The sequence below is a fragment of the Balearica regulorum genome, chromosome W (assembly GCF_011004875.1).
Source record: "Balearica regulorum gibbericeps isolate bBalReg1 chromosome W, bBalReg1.pri, whole genome shotgun sequence".
Taxonomy (NCBI): domain Eukaryota; kingdom Metazoa; phylum Chordata; class Aves; order Gruiformes; family Gruidae; genus Balearica; species Balearica regulorum.
In genome coordinates this window covers 2,188,100-2,195,882 of record NC_046219.1, presented here as the reverse complement: position 1 = coordinate 2,195,882, position 7,783 = coordinate 2,188,100, and the positions used below count along the sequence as shown (strand labels likewise).

Below are 7,783 nucleotides of genomic sequence, written 5' to 3'. Positions count from 1 at the left end.
AGTATCATCGTTGTGGATGCACCTGTCCATAACAACTTACTTCATAAGATTAATATCTCCGGACCTATTGTCCGGTTGGGTAGGGACTGTACATGGAACATAGCAGCATTGTACCTTGCCATGGTCAGTTAGCTTCATTACCTATTATTACCTTGGTTACAAGCTAATTATTCCAAACTAGTCATTCTATAGTTTCTGTCTCACAGCCCCTATCCCACAGTTACAATGGTTGGGTCTCTGGCTTAGCCACAGATTCTGTTTGTAAGGCCTCAGATCCAGAGACCCTCTCGCCCACACAGATACAGGCTCAGTAGGCGTATGCCTGGCCCCAGGAGAGTGCAAGAAGTTGTATCGCTTTGGTATAGGCAAGACATCCTTTCTTCGAGTGTTCTGCCACTTCAGCAGGATTCCACACCTGTTGGGGAGTGAAGTCCCATACCATTGGAGGTGAGAACTGGTTTAGGCACCTGCTCAAAATTTTCCCACGCACCTTGCCACCCATGATCAGACTACCTCAGGGCACATCCCTGTGTGGCATTTCCAACTAGTTGGTTAACCTTAGGAAAAGCCGAAATCAGATTCCCAATACACACCAATACAAGCATTCTGGGATGTTCAAGAAATTGAAGACCATTGTAACAAAGCAAGAAACATCTACCCTGGAGAAGAAGAGGGAGGTGCTTTTTTCATAGCTCTCCCAGGTAAAGCAAAACAAAGTGATAAACAGCATAGCAAACAGCAAAAGATGAAAGCAGCCATTAACAAGCCCTGGAGTTTGATGCACAGCAAGAGCGGGAGTGTGGTGTATGATAGGCACGGACTTCGTAGGGTGCAAGTACAGAATCAAGTTTATTACAGAATTTTCTGATTGTATAGTATTTCTTGTTAAAAGGGGAGGCTCTTTTATTCCCCAATCATCACCCGATTCGTGTTCCCCGCAAGATCTGCTATTCTGTTTTTCTCTTGCACCTGGCAGGCGCCTGGCTGTCTGTTCTCAGCTCCTTATCTCCTGGATTCGGCCAGTCACATGTTATTTACGAGCTACTGAAGAATGCAAAGCCTGTTTTGTGCATATCTTTTCTTTGAACCGCTGTTTTTTGCTGCTTTAGCGCACAAGTCGAAATTGCACGTTTCCCACGCCGTCTTTATTCGCTAAAGCGTTGTTCTCCACATCTCCCCCTTTTTTTGTTTATGACAACCCCGTTGAGCAACAGTGTGGCCATAACACGTGCCTCTATCTTCTGCACTCGTCAGATAGCCCACCATAGAATCTGTAAAAAAACCACCAAGAACAAGAAAAACAACACAGTGCCTATGCCAATAAACCCCCACATTCGAAGATTTAAACCACTAAACCAAGTTTTCGGATTTAGCCATGATAGGTAATTTTTTAATGATGTGTTGAATACACTTTGACTCATTAGTTCCCGTAATTTTTTAATTTGGTCCCTCAATTGATCATGTAAAGACTGAATATTATGTTGAAGAGATAAATCAAATGTCCTTCTAAATGTTGTTTCATAATTCCAATCATGCTGAGTGTCATTCCATAGAAGAGGCGTGACACACAAGGCCTTATATTTATGTTAGTCGAGATAAGACTTACTTTATAAATCGCTAAAAGTTATACAACTCCTAAAGTCTGGTGAAGACAGGGTAATACAAAAAGATCCATTACATGATAGAATAGTAGCATTGGAGGTTAGAGCAAAAGATAAGGATGGGTTGTGCAGACCATGGTTTCTGCTTCAGACAAAAGCGTTACATTAGCCTTAGTTGCCTTCTCCGTCATTAGTACTTGATATAATTGTCGCTTAAAAAAGGAAAGGCCCATCCGCCAAATATTTGAATGAGCCAGGAAAAAAGATAAATCTTTTGTGTTAAAACTATCATTATAATACATCTGCAATTCTATAAGCCACCATATCTTAATTGTGAGGTTGATCAATCCCAGATGCAACATCATCTTGGTGTTTCTTATCGTTCTGTTCATCTTCAGTATGCGTTTTCACTTGCGCTGGCTTTACATACCTTGCAGGGATCCAATAGGGACCTGAGGGAAGAGAAACACAAGCATATCCCCGTCCCCAGGTAAGCAAGGGGACCGGTCCTTCCCATTGACCAGATTCCACATTTTTATAAAACACCTGAGGCTTCACGGTAGAGGATTCCTCAGTTCTGAAATGTCTATCTACTGCGGAACTATATTGCTTAGATCCAGATAGATTAAGAAAATTTAAAACATAAGTAGCTTTGTCTAATATTTCCTGTGGTGTTGTCCCTACTGGATTCCCCCTTTTTTGTTTATCAATAATAGATTTCAAAGAGCGGTGGGCACGTTCTATTATTGCTTGACCAGTAGGGGAACGCGGAATTCCAGTAATATGTTCAACTCCCCAATCCTGTAAGAATAACAGAAAACGTCGAGAAACATAAGCTGGGCCATTGTCTGTTTTAACTTTCCGTGGGACCCCCATGGTCGCAAAACATCTTTAAAAATGCTTCACAACGTCTCTGGCACGTTCTCCGGAATGGGCAGTGGCTACCAGAAAACCAGAGAAGGTGTCAATAGAAGCATGAACGTACTTAAGGTGTCCAAAAGAAGAAATATGTGTGACGTCTGATTGATTGCCACAAATCATTAGCATTTAAACCTCTGGGATTAGTCCCTGGCAAAACTGGCAAAGGGGACAGGCGCTGACAATCCGAGTATGCTCGAATTACATCTTGAGCTTGTGCGGTAGTTAAAGAGAAGTGCTTTCGTAATGAGTGTGCGTTTTGGTGGAAAAATTCATGAGCTAATTTTGCCTGATCAAAACGTCGAGGAAAAACCGCAGCCATTGTAAATTGGTCTGCTATTGTATTACCTTTGGCAAGGGGTCCTGGTAAGTTAGTGTGAGAACGAATATGGACAATGAAATAAGAATGCTGTCTTATTTTTAAAAGTTGGGCTAGCTTTAACAATAAATCAAATAACTGTTTGTTGTCTACCTCTCGTATAAAAGTGGATTCTAAGCGCTGAACAATACCTGTAACATATGCAGAATCCGCAACGATATTAAGAGGTTCCTTAGAAAATAACTCAAAGGCACGGACCGCTGCAGCTAACTCTACAATCTGCGTCGATCCAGATAAGTGAGAAACGTCTGAGGCCCACTCCTCGCAGTTTGCGTGACGCCATACAACTGCAGCCTTACCTGTTTTGCCAGAACCATCGATAAACACAGTACGAGCATTCTGTAGAGGAACAGAACTCAACAAAGACCGTGGTTGGAGAGGTAAACAGTGCAGAGAACCTAATAAACGATGGCGTGGCAAAGAATACAAAACAACATTAGTATAATCAGCCAATGCAGCCTGAAAAGTCAAACTATTACACAATACAACATGAAATTCTTCTTTGGTTAATGGTAGATGAAGGAAGGTAGGATCTTGTCCTGTCAATAGTTGACATTTCAAACAACCCTGCGAAAGAAGTCCAGCAATCATTTCTAGGGCAGTGGTCAATGTTTTCGCAAAAGAATGTGGCAAAAATAACCACTCCAAAATGCGTAAAGCATGCTCTTCCTTCCGCACCTTCTCGTCCCACTGACCTAGGAGAGCATACGGTTGAAAGGAATGATAAATGACTGGGCTGCTTCTGTCAATTGTCTAGGAGAAGTTAGTTCAGGATTCCCCTTTAACAATGAAAACAAGGGCGACAGTTCGTGTGTCGTTATTCCCAACAGTGGTCGAAGCCAGTTAATTGTCCCCAACAACTTCTGTAAGTCATTTAGAGTACTCACTGTAGTAGCAAGTCGTATAGACTGCGGGTATACATGCGAATCAAGAAGTTTCCAGCCGAGATATACCTCCATGGAGGGAGTGACTGTACCTTTTCCGTCGCAATTTGGAGACCCTATCGCCGAAGCTCAGCTACGAAACTGTCGAAAACTCGGGAAAGAGATGATTCAGTTTCCACAGCCAACAAAATATTGTCCATGTAATGATACAACATGATTGCATCATATGTTTTGTGAATATTTGACAAGGCCTCACTAACAACAATTTGACATATAGTCGGGCTATTTTTCATTCCTTGCGGTAAAACCACCCAATGAAACCGTTGCATGGGTCTATCATTATTAATCACAGGAACCGAAAAGGCAAAACGAACACAATCTTCAGGATGTAAATGAATGGTAAAAAAGCAATCTTTTAAGTCAATAACCTTCAAATGCCAAGTGTCTGGAATCATAGTGGGATTAGGAGTTCCTGGCTGCAAGGCCCCCATAGGTGCCATCACTGCATTAATAGCTCGGAGGTCCTGCAACAATCTCCATTTGCCAGATTTTTTAGGAATAACAAATATAGGAGTATTCCAAGGGCTCGTGGAGGGAACAATATGGCCTAATTGTAGCTGCTCTTGCACCGATTCATGAGCCCTTTCTAGCCGCTCACCTTTCAAAGGCCACTGATCTACCCATACCGGCTTATCTGATAACCAAGTCAGTTTGAGTCGCGGCTGAACGTCAGTGGCCCGTGTTAAAAATGTGTCGTTATTGTCATGTTCCATTGTTGCAAGAGATCGCGACCCCATAAAGTACATGGCACAGTTAAAACATATGGTTTTAAAACCGCTTGTTTGTTGTCAGGACCTTCCACAATCAAGGAATGCATACTCTGCCAAGGTATCTGTGTCCCTCCTCTTCCAGTAACAGCAGCAAATGCCTGTACTAATGGCCATTCCTGTGGCCAGTCCGATCGTTGAATAATAGAAACATCCGCTCCGGTGTCCACTAGGCCAGTGAACACCTGACCGTTTATTCTACAAGTCAACATTGGTTGTCCCGTGGTAATCTTCTGTGTCCAAAAGATGCGAGGCAGACCTGTACTACCAAACCCAGAGGACCCCCTTTCGCCAACATGGGCGGAACTTTCAGTTTGAATTTGAGTGTTGGGCAGCAAAAGCAATTGTGCAATTCGCTCTCCAATAGGTGTAGTACAAGGTGGCGTAGGGGTCCAAACCATAATTCTTATTTCCCCAGTATAATCAGAATCTATGACCCCAGGCAAAAGAAATAAACCTGCTCTGGAAGTGGAGGAACGACCAAGCAATAAGGCACATAGACCCTTAGGCAAAGGTCCATACACTCCTGTCGGCACTAGATGTACTGACTGATCTCGAATTACTGTGGATTGACTGGTGGCCAGGTCCAACCCAGCGCTGCCTGCTGTGGCTGGTCTGAGAGACTCAACTGTAGTGAGTTGCCAGCGTTCATCTCGCTTATTTGTGCCGGCCATGTCAAGGACTGTGCTGGCTGGGGCGGGGGCTGGGTCCTGTTATGTAGTCTCGGGGCACCGGACCTCGTGCCTCTCCTCCCGTTTCCCGAGGTATTCTCAGGGAGCGGATTGCCTTGTTTGTCAAACTTAGAACAACATTGATTAACCCAACGGTATCCCTTTTGACAACGAGGGCGTAATCGAGCAAGTTGTCTTCCCTGCCCTCCTTGTCCTCGTCCTCCTCTTCTCGCTTTCGGACAATCTTTCTTCACATGCCCTTCCTGACCACAGGAGAAACATTTAGTAGCAGCTCGTGCAACTGCCAACTGTTGAGCTAAGGCAGCAGCTAGCATATCTGCCTTATGTTGCTCAGAGCCCACGTTTTGGCATGCTCTAATAAGATCATTCAAAGTTTTTGCGTGATTACCAATAGGATCAATGGCTCGCCTGCAGTTCGTGTTTGCATTCTCAATAGCGAGCTGAAACAATAACAATTCTGCTGCTTCAGAAGAGTCTATCTGTCTCTGTAGAGCAGTTTGTAAACGATCCAAAAATAGTATGTACGGCTCCTGAGGTCCCTGACGAATGGAAGCAAATGATGACTCCCGCTTGCCGAAATCCGGCACCCGACGGAGTGCCCTCAAGGCTAACCCTGTGGCTTGGGCAAGAACATTCCGTGACAATCCAGCCTGTGCTATCCCCGCAGCATAATGCCCTTCTCCCATTAATTCGTCAAGACCAATAGCAGTTCCTGCCGTTAAATTGTCCATCACCTGAACTTGCACCAGCTCACGGTATTCCGAAAACCACACAGAGTACTGTGCTGCAGACAACACAAGACGTAGGATGGATTTCCAATCTAAGGGTGTCAGTACATAAGATTCTTCTATAACCTGTAACAAGTTCATTGTGAACGATGCCTGCAAACCATACTCCTTTATCGATTTGCGGACCTCCTTTATTACATCATATGGTAAATGAGCGTATTCAGGGGGTCTATTCGGTTGATACAACACAGGCATGGCTTGAAGAAGCGATATGTCCCCTCTTTTTAGTGCCTCTGTCTGGCACTCGTCAAGTAGTCCACCCAAGATTTTGGACTGAACAGTTCCTTGTAATGGGTAACTCGGGGGGGGCGGGGGCGGGGATGCAGAAGGGGGCGGGTGCACGCCGAGTGGGGGGGGTGTGTGGGCATCAGGGATAGCTGTGAGAGAGTCTTTTGTCTCTGTTGTTGCAAAATCTCTTCTGCCGTGGGGGCAGAAGCAGCCATCGCTTTTACAGGAGTAAGCGGGGGATATAAATCCGGCTCTCGTTCAGGGTCAACAGGACCTGGATCAAAAGGATCCCCAGGGTCTGCTCCGCCCTCCGACAGCGGAGGTTCGGTCACCACCTCAGCATAGTCTGACTCCAACTCAGGATCTATTAATTCAAATGAACGAGATTCTTTTTTCGTATTTGTCTCAGCGGGTGGTAATACGGAGTCATTCGCTTTCTGCAATACCTGTTCAGCAGGTAGCAGAGTCCTGAGAGCAGTATAAACCACACGCCAGGTAATCAATATACCATCGGGGAGCTCCAACTGCACAAGCTGTTTAGCTTGCAGCTCCTCTCCAACCTTCTGCCATTGAGTGAGATCATATGAGCCTTTAACAGGGAACCACGGACAATAGTCCCGAATCCATACAAGCAACCTCACCAAATGCAGCGGAGCAACCTTAAAACCTTGTTCTCGTAAAATAAGTTGTAAATTCTCTGTATGCAACTTCTGTTCTCGAGTCGCTGACTGTCCCATAATGAAAAAATGACAGTCTAAAAAATTTCCCCGTGGCTGCTCACCTGTGTCGTCCAGCGACCGGTGATGAATATGAGCGCTCGATGCAGTGCAGTTTCCTCCGTCCAGCTACGCAGGGGTACACCACCGGTAATTATCGGCACTGCTTTTCCTTCTTCTCTTTTCCAAGTACTTCTTCTATTTTTCTGGTCCTTCTTCTATTTTTCAGGTCCCTGTACTATTTTTCAGGTCCTTCTTCTATTTTTCATGTCCCTGTTCGGGTGCCATTTGTGGTGTATGATAGGCACGGACTCCGTAGGGTGCAAGTACAGAATCAACTTTATTACAGAATTTTCTGATTATATAGTATTTCTTGTTAAAAGGGGAGGCTCTTTTATTCCCCAATCATCACCCGATTCGTGTTCGCCGCAAGATCTGCTATTCTGTTTTTCTCTTGCACCTGGCAGGCGCCTGGCTGTCTGTTCTCAGCTCCTTATCTCCTGGATTCGGCCAGTCACATGTTATTTACGAGCAAGGCCTGTTTTGTGCATATCTTTTCTTTGAACCGCTGTTTTTTGCTGCTTTAGCGCACAGGTCGAAATCGCATGTTTCCCACGCCGTCTTTATTCGTTAAAGCGTTGTTCTCCACACGGGAGCACACCACAGAGCAGGTGAGGGAACAAATAAAACAGTGTCATGAAAAAACAAGTCAGCATTGCAAAAAGCAACAGCAAGTAACAGATAAACAGG

General features: G+C 44.7%; 1 long non-coding RNA gene across 1 annotated transcript; it reads right to left on the bottom strand.

The window, feature by feature from the left end:
* Nucleotides 1-830: 830 nt before the first annotated feature.
* Nucleotides 831-7,233, bottom strand: LOC142599278 (uncharacterized). The gene is made up of 4 exons (XR_012832906.1): nucleotides 7,099-7,233; nucleotides 5,710-5,840; nucleotides 3,198-3,296; nucleotides 831-2,053 (listed from the first exon to the last, which is right to left on the bottom strand). It is a non-coding gene; the product is annotated as an uncharacterized LOC142599278 (long non-coding RNA).
* Between the last annotated feature and the right edge of the window lie 550 nt (nucleotides 7,234-7,783).